The sequence below is a fragment of the Propithecus coquereli genome, unplaced genomic scaffold, assembly GCF_000956105.1.
Source record: "Propithecus coquereli isolate 6110/MARCELLA unplaced genomic scaffold, Pcoq_1.0 Scaffold137, whole genome shotgun sequence".
Taxonomy (NCBI): domain Eukaryota; kingdom Metazoa; phylum Chordata; class Mammalia; order Primates; family Indriidae; genus Propithecus; species Propithecus coquereli.
The window spans coordinates 1,044,250-1,058,577 of record NW_012137969.1 but is presented as its reverse complement, the minus strand read 5'-3'; positions in this window follow the sequence as shown (position 1 = coordinate 1,058,577).

The following is a 14,328-nucleotide window of genomic DNA, read 5'->3' as shown; positions in this document are numbered from 1 at the left end:
CTCTAAAGTCTCATAACTCTCTGCATTATCACCTTCGTGGGCGTGTGTGGAAACTGAGGCTCAGGAAAAGTGAGTGAATGTCTCAGGGGATGCACATTCTTTCATCTCGTTCAGCATCTTTTTTCATTTATCTCATGAGCTGTCTCTAAAATTCTAGTGGAATTGGGAAGTTAAAGACATCAAGGACCTCTTTTCTTTTTTTTACCCTCTTTCCAATTCTCTGATTCATACTGACCCTAAAAACTACTAAGTTCAATTTCTGTGGAATTGCCTATTGTGTTTATTTCATATAAATGGAATCATATAATAAATTGGTCTTTTGTGAATGGCTTCTTTTACTTAGCATAATGTTTTCAAGGTTCATCTGCATTATAGCTTGTAAGGGCACTTCATTCCCTCTTATAGGTGAATAATATTCCATTGTATGGATATACTACCTTTTGCTTATTCCATTTGGGTTGTTACCACCTTGTGACTATCACGAATAACATTGCTGTGAACATTCATATACAGGTCTATATGGTTATATTTTTTCATGTGTCTTGGGTATATACCTCTGAGTGGACTTGTTTGGTTATTTAAGTAATTATGAGTTGAATTGCCTGTTACTTGTAGCCAAAACCATTCTAACTGATACAATTTGAAGTAAACAACACAAAGAGAAAGCCCTTGGTCTCTACACACACTCAGGCTACCAGTCTAAGGCCATTCCCTATCCTTAAGCATCAGAAAGAGAATATTCAGGTTTAAGGGTGCTGGAGTAATTTGCATCTCATCTATCTTCCTAAAGAGTCATCTGTTTTGTCTGTTTTTTTGTATTATCTGAAAAAAAAAAAGACTGAAAAAGACTGCAGTATCCTCTACTAAACCATATCATCTGCCCCAGAGGCCACAGAATATAGACAGAAACCTGTAAGGTTTCTGCTGAGAAATACACTGTTAGTCTGAGGAGAATTCTCTTATATATGGCCTGATGCTTTTCTCTTGCTGTTTTTAGAATTCTCTCTGTCTTTGACCTTTGACAATTTGACTCTAACGTGCCTTGAGAAGATCTTTTTGAATTTAATCTGTTTGGAAATATTTGAGCTTCCTCTATCTCTGCATGTCTATATCTCTTGCAAGACTTGGGAATTTTCAACTATTCTTTTATTAGATAGGTTTTCTATGTCTTTTCCCATCTCTTCTCCTTCTAAAACACCCACAATTCTAATATTTAGTTACTTTATGGTATTCATATGTCATCTAGGCTTTCTTTATTCTTTCATATTTTTTTATTTTTTTCCTTTTTTATCTGACTGGGTTATTTCCAAAGACCTGTCTTCAGGTTCAGAAATTCTTTCTTCTGCTTGATCTAGATTATTGTTGAAGCTCTCAGGTTTTCATTGCATTCCTCACTGCTAGGATTTCCATTTTTCCTTTTTTTAATGCTATCTCTTGGTTGAATTTCTCATTCAGATCACAAATTGTTTTTCTGATTTCTTTGTATTATATCTGTTTTCTTGTATCTCACCGATATTCTTTAATATCATTATTTTGAATTCTTTTTCAGGAATTCCATAGATATCTTTTTTGTTAGAATCTATTACTGGAGAATTATTATGTTCCTTTGGAGGTGTCATATTTTCTTGCTTTTTCATGTTGCTTGTGTCCTTATGTTGATATCTGTGCATCTGCTGTAACAATTGCTTCTTCCAATTTTATGGATTGGCTTTCATAGGGAGAGACTGTTTTCTACAGATGTATTAAAAATATTTATAGTATTAGTTGTAGGGTGCATTAGCTTTGATTCTGGGTGTAGGCTTTAGTGTAGTCTCCACATGACTTCTTTGGCTATAATCAGTATCAGTGGTGTCTGTGAATTCCTCAGTGGCTTAGGCTGCAGTTTTTAGTGTAGGCTATGGTGAGGCATTGCTGGATACAGGTGGGTCAGTACTTGGGATCCAATGGTGGCAGCAGGTGGCTGAATGGACCAGTCTTTGGGTCCCTGGGTGGAATATGCAGTCGCTGGTAGTAGTGGGTCCAGGTAGGCTGATCCTCAGACCTCTAGGCAATTGGCTTGGATACTGGCTATGGCAGATGTGGGCCAGGGAGGCAGTCAGGTCTTTGGACCACTGGGTGGTATATGTGGCATTAGCAATGAAAGCAGCAGCAGGCCAACTCTTGGGCCCCCAGGTAGCACACGCAGGTGACAGTGGTGGCAGTGGTGGACTCGGCAGGTCAGTCCTCAGGCTCACGGGTGGCATGGGTGGGAGGGCACCAGCAGCAGTGTGGCAGCAGGCTGGACAGGCCCATCCTCAGGACCCGGGGAGGAGTGTACAGACACCAGCAGTGGTGGGCAGGGTACATCAATCCTTAGGCTCCCAGCTGATGTGTGTGGGAACTGGCAAGCTGGGTGGACGCATCCTCCAGCCTCCAGAGGCTGACCTGAGGCTCCCAGGAGTTGGCAACAGAGTCCCTGGGTAAACCTGACCATGCCATGGGTGGGACCTACACACCATTTGTGAAAGCATGAAACATCAGGACTTCCTCGGAACTAAGCTGATGTTTGCAATCATAAGAAGCAATAGAAGGAGCTAAAATAACACTCACCTTGCAGTAAGACAAAATAGTTCCCAAAAGAGGCAGAAGTGTCGGCCCAGGAATTCCCAACTTCTTAAAAAGTCCATGTGACTGGGTCCCGTATCTATAAAGTGAAAGAGAAACCAGGTTACAGGGATTGTGACTTTATAGATATGGGAGCTGGCCAGTCACTGATTCAAGAGCTGAGACCGTCAAGACAGAGAGATAACAATAGGCAATAAACAACAACAGCAACTCCAAGAGCAATAATTATATTCACTACTCATCTCCTTTCCTGAATCCACCCTGAGACTCCTCAAAACTCACAATAATTAGCTAAAAGCAGCTGAAGTCTTTATCGTTTCAATCCTAGAGTGAATACTTGATAAACATCCCCAAACTTGAGTGATCCTGAGAGGCTCACGCTGGACTTCTTCCAGGGCATTTCAGTCTCTTACATCTATTTTATAAGTTGACTCCATGACTTGGAAATTCTCAGTCTAGGTAGAACAGTAAATTTTTTTGCTTCTGCTCCCATGATGAGATTTTGTGTAACTGCGTCCACTCAATCACAGAGGGTCACCAAGAGCCTGTCATGACATTGTTCTTATTATTTGCTCAGAGGCTTTTATGCTTTTACTTCCCTCTAAACTCTGACCGTGTTTTAAGATCTGGCCCTTCTTAAATCTACCTTCACAGAGATGCCTTGGAGGAGTCACAGTATTCTTGTATCTATAGATTGGCAACTGTGTTCAAGGCTTCCATTGGCCTTTTAGAAATGTGAGCTCTTTTCAGCTACACCCAATCTCTGTGGTCACACAGTCTGGTTGATTTGAGTTATAAGGAAAGATGACTGACTCTGATGTTACTTGAATAACACTGTGCGGAGGAACCAACAATTACAGATTCCGTGTCCAGGCCATTCCTCCCTTTGTGGAATCTGGTCCTTCAACTTGTGATACTTACCCGAGAAGCACAGTGCCAGGCATGCTCATTTTTTTCAAGATGATTAATCACAAAGTAGTGAGTTCACTGCCTGTGTACATCAACTCCCTCTATAGGAAGGTGCTTTCTATGGCAGGCCTGTCTGCAACTTATCTTTGATGATCCTCCAGCTTGGGTTTCTGGATCCTTGCAGAACTTTCCACCTAGGTGTTACTGAGGGATGGCAGATAGGAGGAAGAAGAGAGACTGAAAGAAGGGCCTGCCAGCCACAAATTTAACATGAAGCTGCTAGGTCCCCAAGGATGGCCCCATAGAGGCAAATGAAAAAAGTGTGGCTGAAAAGTATTGTCTGCATAAATGGTCTCACATGCCACACAGGTGCTCTCAGCTAAAAGAGGGGGACTTTCCAAAGTTCAGGTACATTATGCCACATAACATAAGTCACCCTAAAATGTTCCAGACAGTTGAATTAAGATCTTGTTTCCTCTTCTTTAGAGATTGGCCTTTAAGGCAGTATAGGTTCCAAATAATCTGTACAAACCCAGTAAATCCAATATGTGATAACATAAAACTGAACAATGGCATGGAGGGATGTGTGTTTGAATGACCCAGCAGACACAGCTCAGCCAAGCCCAGGTGGGGCATTTGGATCTCTCCCCCAGAACAGTTAGTGGAAGTATGTTCACCAATTACCAAATCTAGGGTGGCCTTGGCTACTTCCACTCCAATTCTTTCCTTTGTTATTGCAACTGAGATAGAGAACTGACAGGCCCTGGGTGGTAAAGAGTCATAAGGCCCAAACCAAGCTCTGTGATAAAACAAGAGATGGCAGAGAAACCAGCCAAAACCAGCTGGAGCCCAGATGGCCATGAAAAATGACCTCAGATTACCTTCACTTCTTATTATACCCCACTTGTAATATATTAGTATACTAAAAGAAACTCCCACCGTGACAGTTTACTAATGCTATGGCAACTCCTGGAAGTTACCCTATATGTTTTAAAAAGGAGAGGAGCAGAAGAGGAGCCAAGATGGCTGACAAGAGACATAGCTTGGTGGACTGTCCTGGCTGAAGGGTAGAAAGATGGACTAAGGAGAGCGGAGAACAATTGCAGCTTGGGTATGGATCACAGGAAGACAGCAGAGGTGTTTGGGGGACCCCATGATGAGGGCTGCAGAGCTGAGAAAGAAGAAGAGAGAAAAGAGAGGACAGTGGTGTGGACCAAATTCAGAGAGGCCCAGAACCCAGTTAAAGGTTAAGGGGGGCTCCCCTCCCCCATGTTTGCTCCAGCAAGCAGCAGGACAGAAAATTCTCACCCTGCTGGGAGAGTGCCACAAGAGACCAGAGAGCTGGCATTCTTAAACCTAGTTGCCTCCTCCTCAGCACCTCCTCCATTCCTGGCATCATAGAAGGTAATTATGACTCAAGTTGGCTTGTAGCCATAGCTCCTGCCTCCTACCATAGCAACCACTAGAGTGCTCTGTGCTGGGAAGCCTGTTTCTCTATGGCAGGGGTGCGTTCCCAGCTGAGCCTACCACTGAGAGCGGAGCTGCCACAGTAGCATTTCACAGGATCATCCATTGGTGGCTTGGACAGTGGACAGGACCCAGTGCCTCCAGGACATGAGAGTGATGCAGGGAGACCTTGGCCCCTCCCCGCTATAGCAACCATAAGAGTGCTCAGTACTGAAAAGCGTGTTTCTCTGTTGTTGGAGCGCGTTTCTGGCTGAGTTTGCCACTGAAAGCGGAGTCCCTGCAGCAGCATTTTGTGGGATTGCCCACTGGTGGCTTGGATAGGTGGGCAGGACCTGGGGGCCCCTGGATATGAGAGCAGTGCAGGGAGACTGTGGTCCCTCCCCTCCTATAACAACTGCGAGAGTGCTCTGTGCTGAGAAACCTGTTTCTCTGTGGCAGGGGCATGTTCCTAGCTGAGCCCACCACTGAGGGTAGAACTGCCTCAGAACATTCTACCCCCAAACCACTGAATATACATTGTTCTCATCAGCTCATGGAACTTTCTTTAAGATTGATCAGATTCTAGGCCACAAAACATGTCTCCACAAATTAAAAAAGAATAGAAATTATACCATGTATCTTCTCAGATGACAGTGGAATAAAATTAGAAATCAATTCCAACAGAAGCACTCATCTGCACACAAAGGCATGGGAACTAAACAACCTACTGCTGAATGATAGCTGGGTCAAGAAGGAAATTAAGATGCAAATCAAAGGATTCTTTGAACCAAATGATAAAGGGGAAACAAGTTATCAAAATCTGTGGCATACAGCTAAAGCAGTCCTAAGAGGAAAATTCATAGCCCAAAAAATGCCTACATCCAAAAGACAAAAAGATCACAAATCAACAATTTAATGAATCATCTCAAGGAACTGGAAAAGGAAGAGCAAACCAATCTCAAAGCCAGCAGAAGAAAAGAAATAACCAAGATCAGAGCAGAACTAAATGAAATTGATAATAAAAAAATTATACAGAAGATTGATGAAACAAAAGTTGGTTCTTTGAAAAGATAAACAAAATTCACAGGCCTCTCACTAGATTAACAAGAAGCAGAAAAGAAAGGACTCTTATAAGCTCAATTAGAAATGGAAAAGGAGATATCACAACTGATACCACACAAATATAAAATGTCATCTCAGAATACTATAAAAATCTCTATACACATAATCTTGAAAACATGGAGGAAATGGACAAATTTTTGGAAACACACAGCCTCCCTAGGCTCAATCAGGAAGAAATAGAATTCCCAAACAGGCCAATATCAAACAACAAAATTGAAGGAGCAATAAAAAATCTACTAAGAAAAGAAGTCCTGGACCTGATGGTTTCATACCTGGATTTTACCACACCTTCAATGAAGAACTGGTGCCTGTACTGCAGAAATTATTCCATAGCATTGAGAAGGAAAGAATCCTCCCCAGCTCATTTTACAAAGCCAATTTCACCTTGATACCAAAGCCAGAAAAGGATACAACAAAAAAATAAAACTATAGACCAATATCTCTTATGAATATCATTGCAAAAATTCTCAATAAAATCATAGCAAACTGAATTCAGCTGCACATAAAAAAAAAAGCCCAAAATCCACCATAACCAAATCAGCTTCATCCTAGAGATGCAAGGATGGTTCAACATATGCAAATCTATAAATATAATTTACCACATAAATAGAAGGAAAAACAAAGGCCACGTTATCCTCTCAATGGATGCAGAAAAAGCATTCGACAAAATCCAGCACCCTTTTATGATAACGCTTAACAAAATAGGCATAGATGGGACTTACCTCAAAATTATAAAAGCCATATATGACAAACCCACAGCCAACATCATTCTAAAGTGGGAAAATTTGAAAACATTCCCATTAGAACTGGAGCCAGACAAGGTTGCCCGCTATCTCCACTTCTATTTAACGTAGAATAGAAGTCCTAGCCAGAGAAATCAGACAAGAGCGGAAAACCAAGGGTATCCAAGTGGGGAAATAAGAGGTCAAATTATAGCTCTTTCTGATGATATGATTTTATATCTAGAAAACCTCAAAGATTCTACTAAGAGGGAAAGTTTCAGGTTCCAAAATCAATATATACAAATCACTAGCATTCATATACCCAACATCAGTGAAGCTGAGAATCAAATAAAAGACTCAATACCTTTCACAATAGCAAGAAAGAAAATAAAGTACTAGGAATATATTTAACTAAAGGGGTGAAATGCTTCTGCGGGGAGAACTACAAAACACTGAGGAAGGAAATTATAGATGATGTAAACAGATGGAAAAACACATCATGCTCATGGATCGTCAGAATCAACATTGTTAAAATGTCCATATTACCCAAAGTGATCTACAGTTTCAATGCAATCCCCATTGAAATATCAATGTTATTCTTCACAGATCTAGGAAAAATAGTTCTTTGCTTTGTGTGGAACCAGAAAAGACTCTGAATAGGCAAAGCAACCTTAAGCAGTAAGCACAAATCGGAGTCATCACTTTGCCAGACTTTAAGCTATACTACAAGGCTGTAGTAACCAAAATAGTATGGTACTGGCATCAAAACAGAGACATAGACCTATGGATCAGAACAGAGAACCCAGATATAAAACCATTTTTGATTGTAAGAGGATCAGCTTCAATGATTGCTCTCAACTGGTCATTGTCAACATCTGATGGCCAGCTACTGTGCTCCTCATCTTCAAGGCTCTTGTCTCCTTTACAAAACTTCTTGAACCACCACTGCACTGTACGTTCATTAGCAGTTCCTGGGCCAAATGTGTTGTTGATGTTGTGAGTTGTCTCTGCTGCTTTACAACCCATTTTGAACTCAAATAAGAAAATCACTGCGAAGTTGCCAAAGAACTCAATACTGACCATTCTACAGTCATCCAGCATTTGAAGCAAATTGGAAAGGTGAAAAACCTCGATAAGTGGGTGCCTCATGAGCTGACCAAAAATTTAAAAAATTGTTGTTTTGAAGTGTCGTCTTCTTGTATGCAACAAGAATGAACAATTTCTTGATTATATTGTGATGTGCCATGATATAAATGATGCCTGGGGTAGAAGGCAGGGGAGCAGGAAACACCCAGGTCCACAGGCAACAATCCCTCTACACATGCCTTGCCACAGACACAGAACGTAGAAGCAGAGATAAAGAGACAAAAACCTGAGCCACCCCCTCCTGCCCTCAGAATTCCCGGAGCCTGGGAAGAGTAGGGATCCCAAGTCATGGTGCCCAGCTGTTTGTAACCTGCCTCTGCTAAATTGTGGTTGATTACTCTAGGTCCAAACTCATCATCAATCAGAAATCATCCCTAGGATCAAATGCTGTCACCTCCTAGCCACTGAAATTGTGAGATGGATGATGGGGTAGATGCTTATTCATTCCTTCAACAGATCTGCATGAGATAAATAATAACTCTTATGTGTTTGTGGCATCCAACAATTAAGCAACTTCCCCTCAATTATCAAAGCAGATAAGGGAAAGACAGACCTGACCATCTTGAGTCCAGGGTTAGAGAGGAGAGGAGCCTAGACTGTTACTCACAGATAGAGCAGCACCAGGCTGGTAACCAAGAGAACCCGGTTTCCATGGCAAAGTCTGGGATGAGGTCCATCTCTGCTTTCCTTCTTCAGTTCTCTTCTCTGAGTTGTTGTCTCAGCTGTGTGTTACTTTTTGCTGGGCTACATGTGTGGAGCCTGGCTGGAATGTTTATGTGCTGGGAAAGGAGGCAGGGCCAGAGCTGCAGCCAATAGCAGGGCCACCTGTGCTCCACCTGCATTCAGAGGAGCCCTCTCCACCTTGGCAGTTGGCAAAGAATCACAGACACACTGACATTGACCTTCCTAGAGTTCATATTCTGTAGAAAATCATAGAAACTCAATCAGTGTTATCACTAAGTCCAAAGGTTATGGGTTCATAATATAAACTCTAGTAAAGCCATTGACATTAATTCTCCTCTAATTTGCCCTTGTTTCCAGGGATACCCTCATTTTGAAATACATGGAATCCATCCAAGGAAGCTATGCCTACAGATCTTTACCCACACAGTTTCCTCTGCCTTCATTGCCCCTGCACCCCTAGAAGACTCCTACTCATCCTTCAAACCCAGCCAGACAGGACTCCTCTGTTAGAGTCTTCCTTCCCCAACCTCCACACACAGCTATCACCACTTTCTCCTCTGGGCATAATCCTGTTGAATATTAAACAATGCCTTCAACTGAGCACATGAACCTTAGGAAGTTCAGATTATGACCAGGCTACTTTAGGCAGGTCGAGAATATGAAATCAGCTCATCCCAGGGACATGGTGGTAAGGTCAACTTTAGTGCCTGCCACTAAATGTCAAGATTTCTTTGACAGCTTCAACTCGATCAGAATATGTACATTGAATTAGAACCTAAAAGGCAGATAGTTGCATGCCTAGGAATTATATTTGCCAAAGAAAAGTCCTGTGGAATATGGCTGAAACATAATAGGTCCATACCCATTAAATTATCTGTGGGACTTTAATCAATAAAATCAAATGCTGATAAACTTACTTTAGCAAAGAGAACAGCCATAATTTTTCAAATATTTTCAGAAAGTTAGCAGGGGCTGTGTAGTATTCTGTGCTTATGGTATTCTGAGGGGCTGGAACAGGTGGAATCTTTTTTTTGTTGTTGTTAGACAGTGACTGGAAATCATATGGAAATATAGAATTCTTAGGTAATATTACGTACATGCATGAATCTAAAACCCTGTATTATCACAATTTTTGCTTTCGGGTCCACTTTTTATTCTTTTCTAGGATGTAAAAGACAGCATAAAAATAATAAGTCTATGTTAATGGATACGTAATATATAAAAATGTAATTTGTGACATCAATAACATAAGGGGGAGGTACAGAGCTGTAAGAGAGTAGAGGTTTTTAATGCAATCAAAGTTAAGTTATAATCAATTGAAAACAGATTATTATAACTTTAGGATGTTTTATGTAATTCCCAGATAACCACAGAGAAAATTTCTACAGAATATATGCAATATAAAATGAGAAGAGAATCAACACATATTACTATGAAATATCAACCAATCACAAAAGAAGATAGTAGGGATGGAAATTAGGGACAAAAAAAGCTATGCAGAAGACAAATAAAATCACAATAGTATGTCCTTTCCTATACTTTAAAAGTATCTCAATTAACCCCCTAATCAAAAGACACAGATGGCCAGAATGGATAAAATAAACATTTGGTATCTGCAGGGGCAACTCCCATCTGTCTGTAATCACCCTCCAGAGCTGAGGCCTTTCCTGGGTAAAGCCAGGCAGAAGCACTGGCTGAGCTGTCCCAGTCAACAGACCCTTCTGTCCAGGCTGCCCTGACCTACTCCACCCCCAGCATCGGCACAGGACCAAGGTAGCTGGAGTTGGTGATGAGAGGAAGGGAACCACCTGAGGGCCTCCAAGTTCATCCTCCTAGGGCTTTCCAGCTAGCCAGAGAGGAGGTAGGAGCACAAAGGAAAAGTAAGAACACTGTGCACTGTCTGATACCAGCTGAAACTGATGAGTGCTTTCAGTCTTGTTGCCAAACCAATTGACCAACTGACAATTTCTTATTCAGTGTTTATTGTGCTTAGACATTTGGAGGTTGAAGATGGACTACAAGAGATATAATAAAACATACTTCCTGCCTTCCAGAAACATCAGGGGAGATGGGATTAAGATGTTAAATCAAAACTAATAGTATCATAATAAGTTCTTCCTGTGAGTGTTAAAAAATTTGCACTTCTATGAACATTTGAGTGCAGGTGTCTTTTTCATACAGCGACTTTTGCTCTTTTGGGTAGATGCCCAGTAGTGGGCAGGGGGAGGGGGGAGGACGGGACGGGCATATGCACAAACAACGAGTGAGATGTGTACCTCCGGGGGAATGGACACACTTGATGCTTGGACTTGGGGGGGAGGGAGGGTAAGGGCATCATACGTAACCTAATCATCTGTACCCCCATAACATGCTGAAATAAAAAAAAAAAGTATCACGTTTAAGGCAGTCAAGCTCAGAACAAATCAGTGGAACTATTTGAAAAATAAAATTTTATTGTTGTTTTCCACTGGGGGGGAAAAATTTGCACTTCAAAAGGTAAAATTAAACTATGAATATACATTCTAAGCAATGGGCAAAGTCACAATGGCTTAACTCTCACCTATGTTAATAATCAAATTGGAGTTTTGAAATAGGTCCATGGAACCAGTGATTATGATGACAAAGAATTCTTAGTTGCTGGGTCTCAATCACTCAGTCATACAGATTCTTCCTTAATGTGCATGAAGGCATCAGATAATAATTTTGTAAAGAAATGTTTATTGGTTTTCTCAGTATAATACTTCTGATAGAATATTACAAATAAAACAAGTGGTATAAATGCCACAATTATAGCCACCACAATAATTTTTACTTTCATCAAACAATTCTTGATAAAATTATTGAGAAATATTTATTTTCTTATCAGAGCAGAGAGGGAGTCAACGGTACTAACTGGGGGTGGGTGGAGATTGTCCTATGAAGATCAGAGAATTGGAATTCATATATGTGGCTTTGGTTTAGTCACCTCTTTTATATCACACAATATACACTCTTCCAAAGACACTGAGAGAGCAAAATGAATGTACAGAATCCCTAGTCATTCATCAAGTGCCCTAGGTAAGCTCTTCTTCATTTCGGAGTTTTATTTACAATGTAAATTGAGGTCTCTGGTGTTCTTAGATGTTTCTAGAAGAACAAAGCAAAAGTCCTTAAGGAAAGTCAGGCTCCACTTATGGTCCCATCTCTTGACTCAACCATTAGAACAACAGGTTTTTCTGGTTGAAGAAGTCCCTTTGTGCTGAATTTCACAGGGATCTGCAACAGTTAAACAAGCATATTGAGAAGCAATAAATGATGCACATGAAGAAAAGATAGAAGCAAAGTAAAAAAGATATATTAAGGGCAATAACACTTTACAAATGTATAAAAATTACTTTCAGCATCATGTATCTTGGATTCTGTATTTTTATTCTATAAGCTGTGTGAAGATTGGATAGTGAGAGCATTCTTCCATCCATTATTTTTTTTTTCATATTTATTTATTTATTTATTTTTCCATCCATTATTTAATACAATATTTATTGAGTGCCTTTTTTGTGCCAAGTCTGAGATGAACTCATGTTGGCTTCAGGTTTTTTAAATTAAAATTTATGTACAATGAATGGGGCTTAAAAATTTATTTCAAATTCTTAGGCATTACAGCAAACTATTTTTGAACAGCCATATAAAGATCATTTTGTGTATGTTGAATTTTTCAATGTTCTCCTGAGTAGGTATTACACACTTTAATCACATGGGCAGTCTTTGAATTCTAATCAATCCAGTCACCCCTCTCAAGTGAAACCATGCAGTATAATGATGGGAAGTTGCCTTTAGAAAGTATTATGCTTTTGTTTTCTAATATCTACTCTAGTTTTTTCAAATGTAATTCAAAAGGGGAGCTTCTCATGTTCTACAGCATTTTGATTAATACTTTGGGTACAATTCTCACTGAGTCACTCCTTCCAGGATGAGGGGGTGACCAACAGAGTAACCTTCTGATCTTAGTTAACTGCAGGGCAAACAAATTGTCATGGAGATGGAGAAATGCCAGCTTGTAGAGGGCTGGGAGCTTGCCTGGGAGTATCCTCCCCATCCCAGCCATGCCAGCAGCCAGCTTTCTCTCGGATCTGAGCCGCCTATCGGTACACACTTATTGGACAGCTACACAGCTTCCCTAAAGCCACAAATAAGATGGCAGTATTTCCATCCTCCTCCTCTCCCATGCTAAAAGCCTACATTATGGGAGGAGTTGCATATAGAATGAATGATTCTAGAAATAAGACTTATAGTGCCTTGGTTCATATGAATTAATGACAAGTGTTCTTGAAGGTCTTCAGATGAAAGATCCAAATATTTCTACAACTGCAACACCTTATCATTTTTAATTTCAAATGGAATAAACATATTTTCCTTGCAGAAAGACAGATGGACACACAGAGACACAAATGTCATTTGTTAAATTTTAAAAGTAAAAAGCTTAAAGTTTGTATGCACAAGATCCAAATAAACTGCAAATCACTTCTTAAGCATTTACTGAATATTCACAATGGATGATATCTTCATCAAGACACCATTCTGATTTTATAAAGCAATAAAATGAGGTGATATAGTTAAGGGAGTGGCAAAGGTATTCTTAGATACAGAGAAAATATGGAGAAGAAAACTGGATGATTAATGACAAGGTATAAAATTAGGTTGTGATAACATCCTGCAGTAACCAAAAACAGAGCAGAGAGTGGACCCTGGAGTAGGGAGGGAAGATTCTTTGGAGGGACTTGGAGTTTGCACTAATATTTGAAAGATGAGTATAGAAAGAGGAGGAGAGTGGGAAGAATATTTCTGGAGTTATTAACTGGTTGAAAAGGATCCAACCTGGTATGGAGCAGGGCACCTAAAGGGTGAATTCAAACATTCAGGATGGCCCTAGTCTGTGGGACCCTTCATATCTGGCAGAAGTGCCTTAACTCAGTGATTTTCCAACTTGGCTTCAAATGAGAACCAATGGGGGAACTTTTAAAGCCACATTCTGGGTCAATTATTTTAGAATTTCTAAGGTGACCCAAGGTAGATTGATTTTTTAAAGCTCCCTGGTGATTCCAGTGTGGTGGCAGTGGTTAAGAAGCCTTGTCATGGGGAGCTTCTGTAAGTTTGGGTGGAGGAAACACCCTGGAAAGTCAGGATGAGATAATCACTGCACTGTGTGATTGTGCAAAACACCTCCTTATCTTTCCAATTGATTTGAAACTGAATTGAACTCTTGCTCACGTTCAAAGAGACTAGACAGCATTCATTTTTTTATTTTTTAAAATTTTATTTGTCTTGCCACTGCTAACTGGCTATGTTATAGAGACTGGACATACTTATATCATGCTAATCTGCATTGACTTCAGATGATCTTTATAGTTTGGTCATTATAAAGCCATGTTTTGAACTACAGAACTGAAGTACCCTTAAAGATCATTGATGGCTCCGAATACAGTATTTGTGCCATAAAATAAATTACTAAAAAGATGAACAAGCATATTCTTTTTTAAATATAGACTCCACAATAAACAAAATTCCCAATAAAATATTATTTATACAGAAAGTTTACTGACCTGTGTTTCTTTACAAGGTTGGAAGGAGAAGTTCTGCAGTATTTTGACGAGAGCAAGTTTCATGTTCATGAGACCAAACCTCATGCCAATGCAGTTTCGGGGCCCGGTTCCAAAGG